The following is a 19,767-nucleotide window of genomic DNA, read 5'->3' as shown; positions in this document are numbered from 1 at the left end:
TTTTGACTATGCTAAAATGTATAGCAGTGCAGAATAGCTATAGTTATTAAGAACGTGGGTCTGAAACTAGACTACCTAGGTTCAGATCCCAGCCCTGCTATTTACTGGCCCTGGGATCTTAGGCAACTGACTTACGTTTCCATGCCTCAGTCTCCCCTCTGTCAAATTAGAGTAACAACCTGTTTATTGGTAAGTTTGTTGTGAAGGGTTAATACATATAAGATCCACATGTGATGTATGTAAAGTCCTTAAACAGTGCCTGACACTATACTGTTCACTTATTTTTTCTAATACAGCTAGCTTTATCATGAGGCAACTCACTTAAGTGATATCATAGGTTATGTAATTTGGTAACTTCTGGCCCTTACTGAATTTCTAGGCAGTTGTCAGAAAATTGGATTACCTATTATTGAGGAGGTGAAGAGAACTTAGGCTTTTGATAATCTAAGCCATGCCTATGTAACCCAGGTATCATCTGAGTTCACAATGTCTTTGACTTTCTTTTTTTTTTTATACAGCAGGTCCTTATTAGTCATCAATTTTATACACATCAGTGTATACATGTCAATCCCAAAGCCCAATTCATCACACCACCACGACCACGCCCCCCACCGCTTTCCCCACTTGGTGTCCATACATTTGTTCTCTGCATCTGTGTCTCAATTTCTGCCCTGCAAACCGGTTAATCTGTACCATTTTTCTAAGTTCCACGTATATGCGTTAATATACGATATTTGTTTTTCTCTGTCTGACTTACTTCACTCTGTATGACAGTCTCTAGATCCATCCACGTCTCTACAAATGATCCAACTTCGTTCCTTTCTATGGCTGATTAATATTCCATTGTATATATGTACCACATCTTCTTTATCAATTCGTCTGTAAATGGGCATTTAGGTTGCTTCCATGACCTGGCTATTGTAAATAGTGCTGAAATGAACATTGGGGTGCATGTGTCTCTTTGAATTATGGTTTTCTCTCAGTATATGCCCAGTAGTGGGATTGCTGGATCATATGGTAATTCTATTTTAAGTTTTAAGGAACCTCCATACTGTTCTCCATAGTGGCTGTATCAATTTACATTCCCACCAACAGTGCAAGAGGGTTCCCTTTTCTTCACACCCTCTCCAGCATTTGTTGTTTGTAGGTTTTCTGATGATGCCCATTCTAACTGCTGTGAGGTGATACCTCATTGTAGTTTTGATTTGCATTTCTCTAATAATTAGTGATGTTGAGCAGCTTTTCATGTGCTTCTTGGTCATCTGTATGTCTTCTTTGGAGAAATGTCTATGTAGGTCTTCTGCCCACTTTTGGATTGGGTTCTTTATTTTTATAATATTGAGCTTCATCAGCTGTTTATATATTTTGGAGATTAATCCTTTGTCTCTTGTTACATTTGCAAATATTTTCTCCCATTCTGAGGGTTGTCTTTTCGTCTTGTTTATGGTTTCCTTGGCTGTGCAAAAGATTTAAAGTTGCATTAGGTCCCATTTGTTTATTCTGGTTTTAATTTCCATTACTCTAAGAGGTGGATCAAAAAAGATCTTGCTGTGATTTATGTCAAAGAGTATTCTTCCTATGTTTTCCTCTAAGAGTTTTATAGTGTCCAGTATTACATTTATGTCTCTAATCCATTTTGAGTTTATTTTTGTGTACGGTGTTAGGGAGTGTTCTAATTTCATTCTTTTACATATAGCTGTCCAGTTTTCCCAGCACTATTTATTGAAGAGACTGTCTTTTCTCCATTGTATATCCTTGCCTCCTTTGTCATAGATTAGTTGACCATAGGTGCATGGGTTTATCTCTGGGCTTTCTATCTTGTTCCATTGATCTATGTTTCTGTTTTTATGCCAGTACCATATTGTCTTGATTACTGTAGCTTTGTAGTATAGTCTGAAGTCAGGGAGTCTGATTCCTCCAGCTCCGCTTTTTTCCCTCAAGACTGCTTTGGCTATTCGGGGTCTTTTGTGTCTCCATACAAATTTTAAGATTTTTTGTTCTAGTTCCATAAAAAATGCCATTGGCAATTTGATAGGGATTACATTGAATCTGTAGATTGCTTTGGGTAGTATAGTCATTTTCACAATATTGATTCTTCCAATCCAAGAACGTGGTATATCTCTCCATCCGTTGGTATCATCTTTAATTTCTTTCACCAGTGTCTCATAGTTTTCTGCATACAGGTCTTTTGTCTCCCTAGGTAGGTTTATTCCTAGGTATTTTATTCTTTTTGTTGCAATGGTAAATGGGAATGTTTCATTAATTCCTCTTTCAGATTTTTCATCATTAGTATATAGGAATGCAAGAGATTTCTGTGCATTAATTTTGTATCCTGCAACTTTACCAAATTCATTGATTAGCTGTAGTAGTTTTCTGGTGGCATCTTCAAGATTCTCTATGTATAGTATCACGTCATCTGCAAACAGTGACAGTTTTACTTCTTCTATTCCAATTTGTATTCCTTTTATTTCTTTTTCTTCTCTGATTGCCATGGCTAGGACTTCCAAAACAATGTTGAATAATAGTGGTGAGAGTGGACATCCTTGTCTTGTTCCTGATCTTAGAGGAAATGCTTTCAGTTTTTCACCGTTAAGAATGATGTTTGCTGTGGGGTGGTCGTATATGGCCTTTATTATGTTGAGGTCGTTTCCCTCTATGCCCAGTTTCTGGAAAGTTTTTATCATAAATGGGTGTTGAATTTTGTCAAAAGCTTTTTCCGCATCTACTGAGATGATCATACTGTTTTTATTCTTCAATTTGTTAATATGGTTTATCACATTGATTGATTTATGTATATTGAAGAATCCTTGCATCCCTGGGATAAATTCCACTTGATCATGGTGTATGATCCTTTTAATGTGTTTTGGATTCTCCTTGCTAGTATTTTGTTAAGAATTTTTGAATCTATATTCATCAGTGATATTGGTCTATAATTTCCTTTTTTTGTAGTATCTTTGTCTGGTTTTGGTATCAGGGTGATGGTGGCCTCATAGAATGACTTTGGGAGTGTTCTTTCCTCTGAAATTTTTTGGAAGAGTTTGAAAAGGATGGGTGTTAGCTCTTTTCTAAATGTTTGATAGAATTCACCTGTGAAGCCATCTGGTCCTGGACTTTTGCTTGTTGGAAGATGTGTTTTCTTTTGTTTTCTTTTGTTTTTTGCAGTACGTGGGCCTCTCGCTGTTGTGGCCTCTCCCGCTGCGGAGCACAGGATCCAGTCGCACAGGATCAACGGCCATGGCTCACAGGCCCAGCCACTCCACGGCATGTGGGATCCTCCCGGACCGGGGCACAAACCCGTGCCCCTGCATCGGCAGGAGGACTCTCAACCACAGCACCAGCAGGGAAGCCCTGTTGGAAGATTTTTAATCACAGTTTCAATTTCATTGCTTGTGACTGGTCTGTTCATATTTTCTATTTCTTCCTTGTTCAGTCGAGGAGGGTTATACCTTTCTAAGAATGTGTCGATTTCTTCCAGGTTGTCCATTTTATTGGCATAGTGTTGCTTGTTGTAGTCTCTTAGGATGCTTCTTTATTTCTGCAGTGTCTTTTGTAACTTCTCCTTTTTCATTTCTAATTTTATTGATTTGAGTGCTCTCGCTCCCTCTTTTTCTTGATGAGTCTGGCTAATGATTTATCAATTTTGTTTATTTCTCAAAGAACCAGCTTTTAGTTTTATTGATCTTTGCTATTGTTTTCTTTGTTTCTATTTCATTTATTTCTGCTCTGATCTTTATGATTTCTTTCCTTTAGGTGTAAGGTTACATTGTTTATTTGAGATGTTTCTTGAGGTAGGCTTGTATAGCTATAAATTTCTCTCTTAGAACTGCTTTTGCAGCACCCCATACGTTTTGGATCATCATGTTTTCATTGTCATTTGTCTCTAGGTATTTTTTAATTTCCTCTTTGATTTCTTCAGTGATCTCTTGGTTATTTACTAATGTGTTGTTTAGCCTCCATGTGTTTGTGTTTTTTACGTTTTTTTGCCTGTAATTCATTTCTAATCTCATAGCGTTGTGGTCAGAAAAGATGCTTGATATGATTTCAATTCTCTTAAATTTACTGAGGCTTCGGCGCGCCTCAGGCTGGTACAACGTCCTGCTGGCCTCGGCCGCCGCAGGCTTGCCCCACACTCCATGCCCTTCCCTCCCCCCCGCCTGAGTGAGCCAGGGTCCCCGAAGCAGCTGCTCCTTTAAACCCGTCCTGTCTGAGCAAAGAACAGACGCCCTCTGGCGACCTACACGCAGAGTTGGGGCAAAATCCAAAGCTGAGCCCCAGGAGCTGTGAGAACAAAGAAGAGAAAGGGAACTCTCTCCCAGCAGCCTCAGAAGCAGCGGATTAAAGCTCCACAATCAACTTGATGTACCCTGCATCTGTGGAATAAATGAATAGACAACGAACCATCCCAAATTGAGGAGGTGGACTTTGAGAGCAAGATTTACGATTTTTTCCTCTTTTCCTCTTTTTGTGAGTGTGTATATGTATGCTTCTGTGTGACATTTTGTCTGTATAGCTTTGCTTCCACCATTTGTCCTAGGGTTCCATCCGTCTGATTTTTTTTGTTTTTCTTTTAATTTTTTTTCTTAATAATTATTTTTTATTTTAATAACTTTATTTTATCTTACCTTATTTTATTTTACCCTTCCTTCCTTCCTTCCTTCCTTCCTTCCTTCCTTCCTCCCTCCCTCCCTCCCTCCCTCCCTCCCTTCCTTCCTTCCTTCCTTCCCTCCTTTAGACAACGTATCATCCCAAATTGAGGAGGTGGACTTTGAGAGCAAGATTTATGATTTTTTCCCCTTTTCCTCTTTTTGTGAGTGTGCATGTGTATGCTTCTCTGTGGGATTTTCTCTGTATAGCTTTGCTTCCACCATTTGTCCTAGGGTTCTATCTGTCTGGTTTTTTTTTTTTAACGTTTTTTCTTAATAATTTTTTTTATTTTAATAAATTCATTTTATTTTATCTTACTTTATTTTATTTTACCTTATCTTCTTTCTTTCTTTCTTTTTTTCCTTCCTTCCCTCCTTCCTTCCTTCCATCTTCCCTCCCTCCCTCCATCCCTCCTTTCTTTCTTTCTTTCTTTCTATCTACTTCTACTAATTCTTTCTTTCTAATTTTTCTCCCTTTTATTCTGAGCTGTGTGGATGAAAGGCTCTTGGTGCTGCAGCCAGGAGTCAGTGCTGTGCCTCTGAGGTAGCAGAGCTAAGTTCAGGACACTGGTCCACAAGAGACCTCCCAGCTGCACATAATATCAAATGGTGAAATCTCCCAGATTTCACCATATCAACACCAGCAGCCAGCTTCACTCAACAACCAGCAAGCTACAGTGCTGTACACCCTATGCCAAACAACTAGCAAGAGAGGAACACAACCCCACCCATTAGCAGAGACGCTGCCTAAAATCATAGTAAGTCCACAGACACCCCAAAACACACCAACAGACGTGGACTTGCCCACCAGAAAGACAAGATCCGGCCTCATCCACCAGAACACAGGCACTAGTCCCCTCCACCACGAAGCCTACACAACCCACTGAACCAACCTTAGCCACTGGGGGCAGACACCAAAAAGAACAGGGACTACGAACCTGCAGCCTGCAAAAAGGAGACCCCAAACACAGTAAGATAAGCAAAATGAGAAGACAGAAGAACATACAGCAGTTGAAAGAGCAAGATAAAAACCCACCAGACCTAACAAATGAAGAGGAAATAGGTAGTCTACCTGAAAAAGAATTCAGAATAATGATAGTAAAGATGATCCAAAATCTTGGAAATGGGATAGACAAAATGCAAGAAACATTTAACAAGGACCTAGAAGAACTACAGATGAAAGAAGCAATGATGAACAACACAATAAATGAAATGAAAAAGACTCTAGATGGGATCAATAGCAGAATAACTGAGGCAGAAGAACGGATAAGTGACCTGGAAGATAAAATAGTGGAAATAACTACTGAAGAGCAGAATAAACAAAAAAGAATGAAAAGAACTGAGGACAGTCTCAGAGACCTCTGGGACAACATGAAATGCACCAACATTCAAATTATAGGGGTTCCAGAAGAAGAAGAGAAAAAGAAAGGGACTGAGAAAATATTTGAAGAGATTATAGTTGAAAACTTCCCTAATATGGGAAAGGAAATAGTTAATCAAATCCAGGCAGCACAGAAAGTCCAATACAGGATAAATCCAAGGAGAAATACACCAAGACACATATTAATCAAACTGTCAAAAATTAAATACAAAGAAAACATATTAAAAACAGCAAAGGAAAAACAACAAATAACACACAAGGGAATCCCCATAAGGTTAACTGCTGATCTTTCAGCAGAAACTCTGCAAGCCAAAAGGGACTGGAAGGACATATTTAAAGTGATGAAGGACAAAAACCTACAACCAACATTACTCTGCCCAGCAAGGATCTCATTCAGATGTGATGGAGAAATTGAAACCTTTACAAACAAGCAAAAGCTGAGAGAGTTCAGCACCACCAAACCAGCTTCACAACAAATGCTAAAGGAACTTCTCTAGGCAAGAGAAGGAAAAGGCCTACAATAACGAACCCAAAACAATTAAGAAAATGGGAATAGGAACATACATATCGATAATTCCCTTAAATGTAAATGGACTAAATGCTCCCATCAAAAGACACAGATTGGCTGAATGGATACAAAAACAAGACCCATATATAGGCTGTCTACAAAAGACCCACTTCAGACCTAGACACACATACGGAATGAAAGTAAGGGGATGGAAAAAGATGTTCCATGCAAATGGAAAGCAAAAGAAAGCTGGAGTAGCGATTCTCATATCACACAAAATAGACGTTAAAATAAAGATTATTAGAAGAGACAAAGAAGAACACTAATGATCAAGGGATCGATCCAAGAAGAAGATATAACAATTGTAAATATTTATGCACCCAACATAGGAGCACCTCAATACATAAGGCAAATACTAACAGCCATAAATGGGGAAATCAACAGTAACACATTCATAGTAGGGGACTTCATAACACCCCATTTTCACCAATGGACAGATCATCCAAAAAGAAAATAAATAAGAAAACAAAAGCTTTAATGATACATTAAACAAGATGGACTTAATTGATGTTTATGAGACATTCCATCCAAAAGCAACAGAATACACATTTTTCTCAAGTGCTCATGGAACTTTCTCCAGGATAGATATATCTTGGGTCACAAATCAAGCCTTGGTAAATTTAAGAAAATTGAAATTGTATCAAGTATCTTTTCCAACCACAACACTATGAGACTAGATATCAATTACAGGAAAACATCTGTAAAAAGTACAAACACATGGAGGCTAAACAATATACTACTTAATAACGAAGTGATCACTGAAGAAATCAAAGAGGAAATTAAAAAATACCTAGAAACAAATGACAATGGAGAAATGACGACCCAAAACCTATGTGATGCAGCAAAAGCAGTTCTAAGAGGGAAGTTTATAGCAATACAATCCTACCTTAAGAAACAGGAAACATCTCGAATAAACAAGCTAACCTTGCACCTAAAGCAATTAGAGAAAGAACAAAAAATCCCCAAAGTTAGCAGAAGGAAAGAAATCATAAATATCAGATCAGAAATAAGTGAAAAAGAAATGAAGGAAATGATAGCAAAGATCAATAAAACTAAAAGCTGGTTCTTTGAGAAGATAAACAAAATTGATAAACCATTAGCCAGACTCATCAAGAAAAAAAGGGAGAAGACTCAAATCAATAGAATTAGAAATGGAAAAGGAGAAGTAACAACTGACACTGCAGAAATACAAGAGATGATGAGAGATTACTACAATAACTCTATGCCAATAAAATGGACAACCTGGAAGATATGGACAAATTCTTAGAAATGCACAACCTACCAAGACTGAATCAGGAAGAAATAGAAAATATAAACAGACCAAGCACAAGCACTGAAATTGAGACTGTGATTAAAACTCTTCCAACAAACAAAAGCCCAGGACCAGATGGCTTCACAGGTGAATTCTATCAAACATTTAGAGAAGAGCTAACACCTATCCTTCTCAAACTCTTCCAAAATATAGCAGAGGGAGGAACACTCCCAAACTCATTCTACAAGGTCACCATCACCTTGATACCAAAACCAGACAAGGATGTCACAAAGAAAGAAAACTACAGGCCAATATCACTGAAGAACATAGATGCAAAAATCCTCAACAAAATACTAGCAAACAGAAACCAACACCACATTAAAAGGATTATACACCATGATCAAGTGGGTTTATTCCAGGAATGCAAGGATTCTTCAATGTACGCAAATCTATCAATGTGATACACCATATTAACAAATTGAAGGAGAAAAACCATATGATCATCTCAATAGATGCAGAGAAAGCTTTTGACAAAATTCAACACCATTTATGATAAAAACCCTGCAGAAAGTAGGCATAGAGGGAACTTTCCACAACATAATAAAGGCCATATATGACAAACCCACAGCCAACATCGTGCTCAATGGTGAAAAACTGAAAGCATTTCCACTAATATCAGGAACAAGACAAGTTTGCCCACTCTCACCACTCTTATTCAATATAGTTTTGGAAGTTTTAGCCACAGCAATCACAGAAGAAAAAGAAAAGGAATCCAAATTTGAAAAGAAGAAGTAAAGTTGTCACTGTTTGCAGATGACATGTTACTATACATAGAGAATCCTAAAGATGCTACCAGAAAACTACTAGAGCTAATCAATGAATTTGGTAAAGTAGCAGGATACAAAATTAATGCACAGAAATCTCTGGCATTCCTATACACTAATGATGAAAAATCTGAAAGTGAAATAAAGCAAACACTCCCATTTACCACTGCAACAAAAAGAATAAAATATGTAGGAATAAACCTACCTAAGGAGACAAAAGTCCTGTATGCAGAAAATTATAACACACTGAAGAAAGAAATTAAAGATGATACAAACAGATGGAGAGATATACCATGTTCTTGGATTGGAAGAATTAACATTGTGAAAATGACTCTACTACCCAAAGCAATCTACAGATTCAATGCAGTCCCTATCAAACTACCACGTGCATTTTTCACAGAACTAGAACAAAAAATTTCACAATTTGTATGGAAGCACAAAAGACCCCGAATAGCCAAAGCAATCTTAAGAACGAAAAATGGAGCTGGACGAATCAGGCTCCCTGATTTCAGACTATATGACAAAGCTACAGTAATAAAGACAGTATGGTACTGGAACAAAAATAGAAAGGTAGATCAATGGAACAGGATAGAAAGCCCAGAGATAAACCCATGCACATATTGTCCCTTATCTTTGATAAAGGAGGCAGGGATGTACAGTGGAGGAAGGACAGCCTCTTCAATAAGTGGTGCTGGGAAAACTGGACAGCTACATGTAAAAGTATGAGATTAGATAACTCCCTAACACCATACACAAAAATAAGCTCAAAATGGATTAAAGACCTAAATGTAAGGCCAGAAACTATCAAACTCTTAGAGAAAACATAGGCAGAACACTCTATGACACAAATCACAGCAAGATCCTTTTTGACCCGCCTCCTAGAGAAAGGGAAATAAAAACAAAAACAAATGGGACCTAATGAAACTTCAAAGCTTTTTCACAGCAAAGGAAACCATAAACAAGATGAAAAGACAACCCTCAGAATGGGAGAAAATATTTGCAAATGAAGCAACTGACAAAGGATTAATCTCCAAAATTTACAAGCAGCTCATGCCACTCAAAAACAAAAAACACAAACAACCCAATCCAAAAATGGGCAGAAGACCTAAATAGACATTTCTCCAAAGAAGATATACAGACTGCCAACAAACACATGAAAGAATGCTCAACATCATTAATCATTATAGAAATGCAAATCAAAACTACCATGAGATATCATCTCACACCAGTCAGAATGGCTGTCATCAAAAAATCTAGAAACAATAAATGTTGGAGAGGGTGTGGAGAAAAGGGAACACTCTTGCACTGCTGGTGGGAATGTGAATTGGTACAGCCACTATGCAGAGCAGTATGGAGGTTCCTTAAAAAACTACAAATAGAACTACCATATGACCCAGCAATCCCACTACTGGGCATATACCCTGAGAAAACCTTAATTCAAAAAGAGTCATGTACCAAAATGTTCATTGCAGCTCTATTTACAATAGCCCGGAGATGAAAACAACCTAAGTGTCCATCATCGGATGAATGGATAAAGAAGATGTGGCACATATATACAATGGAATATTACTCAGCCATAAAAAGAAACGAAATTCAGCTATTTGTAGTGAGGTGGATAGACCTAGAGTCTGCCATACAGAGTGAAGTAAGTCAGAAAGAGAAAGACAAATACCGTATGCTAACACATATATATGGAATTTAAGAAAAAAAATTGTCATGAAGAACCTAGGCGTAAGAGAGGAATAAAGACACAGACCTACTAGAGAATGGATTTGAGGATATGGGGAGGAGGTAGGGTAAGCTGTGACAAAGCGAGAGAGAGGCATGGACATATATACACTACCAAACGTAAGGTAGAGAGCTAGTGGGAAGCAGCCGAATAGCACAGGGAGATCAGCTCGGTGCTTTGTGACCACCTGGAGGGGTGGGATAGGGAGGGTGTGAGGGAGGGAGACTCAAGAGGGAAGAGATATGGGAACATATATATATATATATATATATATATATATATATATGTATAACTGATTCACTTTGTTATAAAGCAGAAACTAACACACCATTGTAAAGCAATTATACTCCAATAAAGATTAAAAAAAAAATTTTTACTGTGGCTTGATTTGTGATCCAAGATGTGATCTATCCTGGAGAATGTTCTGTGTGCAGTTGAGAAGAAAGTGTAATCTGCTGTTTCTGGATGTAATGTCCTATAAATATGATTTAAATCTCTCTGGTCTATTGTGTCACTTAAAGCTTCTGTTTCCTTTTTTATTTTCATTTTGGATGATCTGTCCATTGGTGTGAGGTGTTAAAGTCCCCCACTATTATTGTGTTACTGTCGATTTTCTATTTTAGAGTGGTTAGCAGTTGCCTTATGTATTGAGGTGTTCCTATGTTGGGTGCATATATATTTATAATTGTTATATCTTCTTCTTGGATTGATCCCTTGATCATTATGTAGTGTCCTTCCTTGTCTCTTGTAACATTGTTTATTTTAAAGTCTATTTTTTTGATACGAGTATTGCTACTCCAGCTTTCTTTTGATTTCCATTTGCATGGAATATCTTTTTCCATCCCCTCGCTCTCAGTCTGTATGTGCCCCTAGGTCTGAAGTGGGTCTCTTGTAGACAGCATAATGATGGTTCTTGTTTTTGTATCCATTCAGCAAGCCTGTGTTTTTTTGGTTGGAGCATTTAATCCATTCACGTTTAAGGTAACTATCAATATATATGTTCCTATGACCATTTTCTTAATTGTTTTGGGTTTGTTTTTGTAGGTCCTTTTCTTCTCTTGTATCTCCCAGTTAGAGAAGTTCCTTTAGCATTTGTTGTAGAGCTGGTTTGGTGGTGCTGAATTCTCTTAACTTTTGCTTGTCTGTAAAGCTTTTGATTTCTCCATCAAATCTGAATGATATCCTTGCCAGGTAGAGTAATTTTGGTTGTAGGTTCTTCCCCTTCCTCACTTTAAGTATATTATGCCACTCCCTTCTGGCTTGTAGAGTTTCTGCTGAGAAATCAGCTCTTAACCTATGGGAGTTCCCTTGTATGTTATTTGTCATTTTTCCCTTGCTGCTTTCAATAATTTTTCTTTGTCTTTAATTTTTGCCAATTTGATTACTACGTGTCTCGGCATGTTTCTCCTTGGGTTTATCCTGTATGGGACTCGCTGCGCTTCCTCGACTTGGGTGGCTATTTCCTTTCCCATGTTAGGGAAGTTTTCGACTATAATATCTTCAAATATTTACTCTGGTCCTTTCTCTCTCTCTTCTCCTTCTGGGATCCCTATAATGTGAATTCTGTTGCATTTAATGTTGGCCCAGAGGTCTCTAAGGCTGTCTTCATTTCTTTTCATTCTTTTTTTCTTTATTCTGTTCTGCAGCAGTGAATTCCACCATTCTATCTTCCAGCTCACTTTTCCGTTCTTCTGCCTCAGTTATTCTGCTATTGATTCCTTCTAGTGTAGTTTTCATTTCAGTTATTGTATTGTTCATCTCTGTTTGTTTGTTTAATTCTTCTAGGTCTTTGTTAAACATTTCTTGCATCTTCTCAATCTTTGCCTCCATTCTTTTTCTGAGGTCCTGGATCATCTTCACTATCATTATTCTGAATTCTTTTTCTGGAAGGCTGCCTATCTCCATCATTTAGTTGTTTTTCTGGGGTTTTATCTTGTTCCTTCATCTGGTACATAGCCCTCTGCCTTTTCATCTTGTCTATCTTTCTGTGAATGTGGTTTTTGTTCCACAGGCTGTAGGATTGTAGTTCTTCTTGCTTCTGCTGTTTGCCCTCTGACTTTTAAATAAAATCAAGAAGACTATCCTTTACCCTAAATGCTATGTAGAGTCCAATGACTTCTGCTAATTCTCACTGACAGCTCCAAATCTCTGATTTTTATGTCTCAGTTCCAGTAGCTATTCTCTTTTTTATGCTCTATACCAAACCAAATGTGGGACTCAGCCTGATTTCCTTGATTACTCCTTCTCCAAACTACTCACTCAAGGGCGATTTCTGTCATAGCCTTGAATGAAGGTTTGGGCTCACACTGGTATGTTCAATATATTACTGTACTAAGTGAACGATGTCCCCTGGAGTTGTGTACTAAGGGGGTTTACGTAGAACAATACAAATACTTTCAACTGTCACATGTAGTCCTGGGCATTATTAAACACCCCAAAGCTGGAATGTCCCACTTCCTTTAGTGCCTGCAGCCTCCTGCCACATGGTTTGGCAGGCTCTCCCCTCAACACAGACACCTTTATCTGCCTCCTTCCCTTCTTCTTTTTTTGCACACTGACACCCAGATATCCCTATTCATTTCTTATTCATGCTTTCCTTGAGGGCATCACCTTCCACCTGACAAAGCAGTTTATGAAGGTATTTTTCTAGACCAGGTCGTTCCCTTTACAACAGGAATCCTGATGTTAGTTAATAAAATATTATTTTCTCTCTGCTACATTTACACAATGTGCTTTTATCACCACAAAATATGGATTCAAATATATACTTAATTCAATCTATTTCACAAATATTTATTGAGCTCTGGGTAATGGTTTTCAAGAAATCCAGAGGAATCAATCATGGATAGTGCCCTGGAGATATTTAGCCCTTTTTAGCCTACTACAAGTACTGTGTCAAAAGGGATAAATGATATGAGACATCAAGATGAAGTGCTATGAGCATTCAGATGTAGATCAACCCTATTTGAATAGGTCCAGGGAAATGTTTTCAAGACTTAATAATTCCATATTCAATTTTGAAATGGCTGGTTGTAAGTCAGTGAAACCAGACAGACTATTTAGCAACATAAGGACAAGTACTAAAAGACATGTCTCTTTCAGGAATTTTACAAATTGTTATAACTTTGAGCTTTACACTCAGATGGCTTATAAAGAACTGAAGTTTTGCCATCTGCAAATTCCATTTAATTCCTAGGCCACTCTAAGCATGTAACTAAGCAAAGTAATGATGACTATGTAGGCAAATTATGTATATTAAGAAAAAAGGCAAATACACATGCAAGGAAGTTGTTAACTTATAAAATGATAAAAATTATTAAATACAAGAATCTGTGATTGTTTTGTATCTGATTAGGTAATTTGATTTTTTTTCATTATTTTGGCAGAAGGATGATCGAAATGAAATGATTCTGCTAAATTAAGAGGATATCAACAGGGGAAAAACAACTCTCTCTGTAATCAAGTTTATGTAGAGAACAATGCCCTGTGATTACAAGGCAGAAAAGATGGAGACACAGGAAACACTCACTACTAAAGCAAATTAGGTCATTAATCTTCTGACTATTGAAATAAACAACATATCCAAGCAGTTATCTATCTAACTTGGTATCACTAATGATAACAGCTCTAAACAGATGTCAAAAAGGAGACTTTTAGATACTGGATTCAGTTTTTTCCCCATGCTATCAGTTGCTGGCTTTTAGGGTCTCCTGCTGGATGCCGAGTATTTCAGAGATAGAATGGATTTTAGGAGGTAAACTTTTCACTAAGAACAGGCATCTCTGCTTCTACAACTTTATCTGGTGGTAAAATAGCATAAATGCTTTCAACATTAAATAAATGTTTATTAAGTGTCCACATATGACAGCACTGTGTGAGGGGTTGGTTGGACTTTAGGGAATCAAATGGCCCCCATCTTCCTAGAGCTCACTGTTTAGTAAAGAAGGGCCTAGTTACATACTAAGCAGCCCTGTTTCTTTTCTAGTTGACTCTAAATATCAGAAAATTTTTTCTTTTATTGAACGCAAATCTGTCTTCTTAAAACTTCTATCCAAGTTAGGCCTTCTGGAATCATGAAAAATAAATTGAATCTCTCCTAAACCTCATCCTACAGGCAGAAGAGACCTTTGAAAGATTAATTCATCAAAGTCACTAAAAAAAAAATGTTAATAGGACAGGGCCAAATACATCAATAGAATCCCTGCAGCCTACCATTAGTAAATTCCGTCTTAGTTAACATCATTTTCCACATACCAAAAAATTTTTTTACAGAAGCATGCTCATTGGTGTTGCCAACTACAAATCAGCACTTGCCATCTGCCTCTACAAGGATGAGGTCGCTAGCCCCTAAAGTCACTGACCTTCAACACACCCTGAAAGGAGTTCAGGGTGGAGATCAGGAATGAGGCACACTGTGTTCTGGGAAAAACTGGCAGAACAGGCCTCCAGAAAGTTAGATACTTTCAAGAGAAGATTTTATGAGCACAAATTCCTGCATCTTCTCATACCTAGAAAAGCACTAAAATCATTAACAGTGACCTCTGCTCCTCATGACTAGTAGCAGTCTTCTGCCCAAATGTGTGCTGACTGCACGTGCCCCCCGCCCTTCACTAAAATCATATATAATACTGCTGTGCCCCTTCCTCTTTGGAGCAGTTCCTCAAAGCTATCTGAGATGCTGTCTCCTGGGCTATAGTCATCATTTTGCCCCAAATAAAACTCACAACTCTCATGTAGTGAGATTTTTTTTCAGTCAACAGTGATCACTGAAATATATAATAATAAAAGAAAGGATAAGAAAGATGGTATATTCATTTCATGCAATATTATGAAAACATTTGACTTTTATTTAACTGTTTACACAAGAGTGTGTAATAATATAGGAACTTTCATAAAGTAGAACATTAAGTGAGAAAAAAATTCCAGAGAGACCAAATAGTTGCATATTGAACACATGAGTCTACCTCCATTCCCTCACAAAATCCTACTACACTGCCAGTAAAGAAATTTTTAAAGTAATTTTAGCAATTTTAAAGTAAATTTTAGTAATTTTTAAAGTAATGCCAAAAGCACAAAGGATATGGGAAAGAAGACAGTAGAAGGGAAACAATAAAAATAAAATTTTGGATTTGAAAAGTAACCAATTTAACAGAACAAAAAGATATGATTGAGGGAGCCAAATCATTAGCTGACTTACACTGCATAATCCCAGAAAGACTCAGAAACTGGAAATTGTACTAAAGGTAGGGGTATAGGTGGGACTAAAGAAGGATTAGTTGGAATCTATACATATGTGTGTATATACATGCTTACTTTTATTTGCTTTTATTTAAAAAGAGGGAAAGATAGGGCTTCCCTGGTGGCGCAGTGGTTGAGACTCCGCCTGCCGATGCAGGGGATGCGGGTTCGTGCCCTGATCCAGGAGGATCCCACATGCCGCGGAGCGGCTGGGCCCGTGGGCCATGGCCGCTGGGCCTGCGCGTCCGGAGCCTGTGCTCCGCAGCGGGAGAGGCCACAACGGTGAGAGGCCCGCGTACCGCAAAAAAAAAAAAAGAGGGAGAGATAAACCAAAAAAGAGAAATAACTTCAAAATTCTGAAGAAAAAAATATTCCCTACCTAGACTTCTATGCCTAGAAACTATTAATCAAGAGTGAAGGCAAAATAAGGACATTTTCAGACATATAAAGTCTCAAAAAGTATACTTCCATGAATTATTTCTCAGGAAGCCACAGAATGATGTTCCAGCAAAACAAGGTTATAAACCTACAAATAGGAAAATGTGAAATCCAGAAAAAAAGAGAATCCCATTCAGGAAAAAGGTGAAGTTAGTCCTTAGGATGACTGTGAAAGGAAGAAAGTCCCAGGACCAGCTGAGCATCAGGCTCAGAGGTCAGATGGCTCCAGATCAGTCACCAAAATATGTCACCTAAATATTTCACCAAGAAAACAATGAAACTGAGGGACTGCTTTATGTGTTTGAATGAATTGATAAGCAATTTACTTAATGATAAGCACATTAAAAACTAAGCAATAAAAAAGATCTCTACTGAAAACAAAAAAATTTCACCAGAAAGGAAATATGACAATAGTATACTGAAGAGCTAGAATGTAAATAATATTTATATAATCATCATAGTACTATAGACACTAAATATTTATTTAATCAAAAATTTGTGACATAACAACATGGGAGAAAACAAAGCAGATGTGGATAGATGTGTAATTAGGGAGTGGGGTGAAGGGTAATGCTGGAGCTAGAGACCAAATCCTCATCTTCCATAATAGGAAGTCAACAGATCTAGAAAGTCATGTCACAGAAAAATCTGTTATTGTAAATACAAAAATAAATTCCAGAAGAAACAGCTAAAACAGTCAAAAGTAGTTGCTTCTGAAAAAAATCTGAAAATGAATATATATATATATATATGTATAACTGAATCATTTTTCTGTACACCTGAAACTAACACAACATTGTAAATCGACCATACGTCAATTAAAAAAAAAGTAGTTGCACCTGGGGTTGGAAATAGTAGGACAGAGACTGATAATTTTCATTATAAGTTTTGAAGAATAATTTGATAAAATCTTTTAAAAATAAATGATATTTGCATATTTTTATTTAAAGTAAGTTAAATCTAAAAATGATCTCTAAATACATTACATAGAAGTCTCAAAACTAAGGGCAAGAAATATACACAAATGTCCATGAAGTTTATGTTTAGATTATTCATTTTGTATACTTTTCTGGGTGATTCAAATTTTCTTTCATGAACATATAGTACTGATATAATAAAAATTTTAAATAAAAAGGAACCAAGTTGAGCACGATTTGTTCTTTGAACTTCTGATGTTTCCTAATATTTAACACATTATTTCTATGTACACAATAATCTACTCTTCAATTCTCTTCCAGATTCTAGGAATTGTTGTTAAATTCAGTATTCTTTTCCTAGAAGATGCATCCCTCTACCCACATCTAACACACACACACACACACACACACACACACACACACACCCCTTTCACAAATTGAAACAGTTGTTATCCATCTCTGCGTCCTATTCATCTCCATTCTACAGGGCCCTTCAGAATCACAATATTTCGCCTGTGGCCACAACCATAAGTTTTTCATACCCTAGAATACAGTTTAATTAAGACTAAACAATTGAACTTAAAACAATTCGGCACTCTCTTATTCATCTTTCCACAGTAGTCTGGTATTCATGCTATATTTTTCCAATCTAAAGATTCACCTTTTTATTGGAAAAATAGGTGAATATTCATGTATTTTCACCATGATTATTTAAATTTCTGTGAGATTTGAATTATCTTTTCAAATTAAGTTTAGATTATTATCAAAAGTCTGTTTATGAAAAGGAGAAATTTCATTTTTAAAAAGTTCATCTTACCTAAGGCCTTAAAATATCAAATACATTTCTATACCTTCTTTCATATGCACTTCCTTATATCTCCTCCCGTCATCACTGTCTGAGCTCAGACTCTCCTCAGTGTTCCTCTGGATTACTGAAATAACATTAAAAATAGTCTCCTGCATGCCAAGATTTCCCTCTCCAAATCACTATCTGGATTTGGAACCCTGTTCCAAATGGCTTTGTACTTTCTTGCTTCTATGTCTTCCTTACGATTTTCAAATTATTCTGATGCTTGGAAACCTCTTCCCCACTCCCATATCTGTTACTCAAAGTACTGGATCATTTCTCACCATCTAGATCAAATTCCAACTCTGTGAACCATACCCAAATTTTACTACTTGGAATTAGTCTCATTCCTTAGCTATTTTCCCTCTAAAACATTTTTGTACCTCTATTATTGTTCTTGTATCAATCTGATTCAAGTTGTATGTCATCTCTGAGTCACCCAAAACATCTAGTATAGAACCTTATTCATAGTAGAGGCACAAAAGATGCTGAATTAAATTTTAGCTCAAATGGCACAAAGTTGGATCAAGCCAAAAATATCTGATAATACCAAAAGTAGACTTATTAGAAGACTGCTTACTTTGCAACCATTGTAACTCATCTTTCATAAAATTTTTTTTAATTTTAAATTTATTTACCTTATAGACATTTGAAATTGTTTAAACTTCAAGATCCTACTTATTACTTTGTTTGGAGAGATGCTAAGTCACCCAGACACATTTATCTTCTTTGGCTCATTTTTGCTTCCTACGGGAAATCTATTTTTCTGATATCTTGATGAAAGAAAATTAGTCTGTCCACTGAGGTGAATAATGCCTTAGATAAAGGACAAGTCAATGTCTAGATAGCTATAAAATTCCACTGTTGCACTCCATTTCCTCATAGAACATTTCAGGGAAATGAATGGAAATTAGCTCAAAAGACTCCAACACTTTATCACACTTTTGGCATTTTATAAAAACATGTAAATAGGAGAACAAACCATGCTTTGAATTTCAGGTTATTTTTGCAAAACTGACCAGAACTCTATCACCAAAAATACTGATGAATAAAAAAACAAGTTTAGAACCAAGAATGCCAATAATAATCCCATAATCCAACTTTTTTTAATTGGCCTTCCTAAGCCTCCAGTGGAAAAGCCCTATTTTCACATTATGAATTGCCACAAAGATGAAATATTTAAATTTCATAAACTTAGTCCACTAAAAATTTTGCACATACAGTTTTTAACAAATAGAATTTTAATGTTTCCTGTAAGAGCTTAATTCAATTTAGATGCAGCTAAACTGCATTCTTTTATTTCCTTAAATAAGAAACTATATAATATTTATAGTATTTCTCCAAATGATTGGGATAATATATGTTCAGAATGTCCTCAACTCACTTAATACATTCTGTATCAGTCAAGGTACTCCAAAGAAACAGAATCAAGAATGAATACACACACATACCTACACACACACACCTACACACACACACATACACACACAAATACATAAAGAGAGAGAGATTTATTTTAAGGAATTGGCTCACATGACTGTCAAGGCCAGTGAGTCTGAAATCTGTAGGGCAGGCTGGCCTGCTGGAGGCACAGACAGGAGCTGGAAATTGCAGTGAGTCTGAAATTTGTAGGGCAGGCCAACAGGCTGGAAACTCAAGTACGATTTCTGTTTCAGTTGTTAGGTAAAATTCCTTCTCCAGAAAACCTCTGATTTTGCTCTTAAGGCCTTTAGTTTATTGGATGAGGTCCACCCACATTATGGAGAGTAACCTGCTTTATTCAAAGTCAACTGATTGTAAATGTTAATCACATTATAAATACCTTCATAGCAACATCTAGACTATTATTTGACCAAACCACTGGGGACAACAGCCTAGCCAAGTTGACACATAAAGTTAACCATCATGCATTGTCAGTAAATATTTATTG

The sequence above is a fragment of the Monodon monoceros genome, unplaced genomic scaffold (assembly GCF_005190385.1).
Source record: "Monodon monoceros isolate NGI ecotype Baffin Bay Population unplaced genomic scaffold, NGI_Narwhal_1 Super_Scaffold_11, whole genome shotgun sequence".
In the NCBI taxonomy this organism is placed as follows: Eukaryota; Metazoa; Chordata; class Mammalia; order Artiodactyla; family Monodontidae; genus Monodon; species Monodon monoceros.
Note: the sequence above shows the minus strand (reverse complement) of the source record.